Here is a 1,177-nt window from a genome sequence, read left to right as displayed (position 1 = left end):
ACAAACCTGCAGAGGTTACAATTTTAGATCCGTAAATGTGGGGACAATAAGCAGAAAACGCTTGAACTGCTTGTCACTCCTGTGTTAATGCTAACCTTATTTTGGAAAACTTCGTAGTTAGCAAAGCTTTTTGTAATACCAAATCTGTGGAATAAAGAACACATTTTCTTGAGTTAATTTTTGGCCCCAGGCCTTAAATGCCGTGGAGATAAGACTCTCAGAACATCGGGTTCAAAATGCTGATTAATGTTTCAGACTTGAGGTCAGATTTGTTTATCTGCTGTTCTGAGGTGTGTTACATAGTTGTGTGTCAGTCAGGCTGCCGGTTGCTGCAGGCTGTTACGCCCAGGCATGTTGCGTATCTGTAGTCTGACCCAGAGCTGACAGATCTGAATAGCAGAGGCCAGCTCGATGGTCTGTAGCTAATTGGAGATAATATGGGTACGGTGAGGAGGCGGCGGTGTGTCTCAATTTGAAAAACCGCTCTCATCTGCCTCTGCTGCCCGAGTTTGTGGATTGTGGTTCACATGACCAGGAAGGTAGTCAGCTTTCCAAGTGTCGCTTTTTGGGGAAGAATGTCCACATCTGTTTGTTTTGGGTTTTTTTTCAACACAAAATAGTTAAACTGTGCTTATGGCAACTGAAAAAATACTGACATAGGCAACTCTTTCTGTCTTCTTCCTGCCAGGCAGAAGCAGGCATGCCTGTTCAGGAGCGGAGGCAGTCCTGACCCTGGAGGGTGGGGATCCCAGTGCCACCATGGCACGTGATACAGTGACACGTAATATGTTAGCCAGGGCTCGGGAAGGATCTTCCCATCATCTTCTCTCCTCCTCGTGTTGGGTAGTTGGTGCGGGGAGGATGTTCATGTCTTAGATTCTGTTTACGCCTCAAAGCTCGCTCTTGGCGACTGTAGCGGAGCCTGCAGCTCTAGGTAATACGTAATCAGTAATTCGTCTTATATGAGGAGACGATTTATTCCTGGAGGTATAAGTAAAGATGTCTGCTTTGTTCTGATTTTTCCTGGCCCCCATTATATTTGGAGTCTCTCCAGAAAGCTTATCTTTTTATCTAGGTGCAATTCTATTTGTAATATCAAGCTCCATGTGGCAGAGCTAACACGTCTGCAGTGATAATGCCAACATTCATGTGAACGTATTTTCAGCGTCCGGGGGGG

The sequence above is a fragment of the Pygoscelis adeliae genome, unplaced genomic scaffold (genome assembly GCF_000699105.1).
Source record: "Pygoscelis adeliae isolate BGI_AS28 unplaced genomic scaffold, ASM69910v1 Scaffold590, whole genome shotgun sequence".
Lineage (NCBI taxonomy): Eukaryota > Metazoa > Chordata > Aves > Sphenisciformes > Spheniscidae > Pygoscelis > Pygoscelis adeliae.
This window is presented reverse-complemented; position numbering follows the sequence as displayed.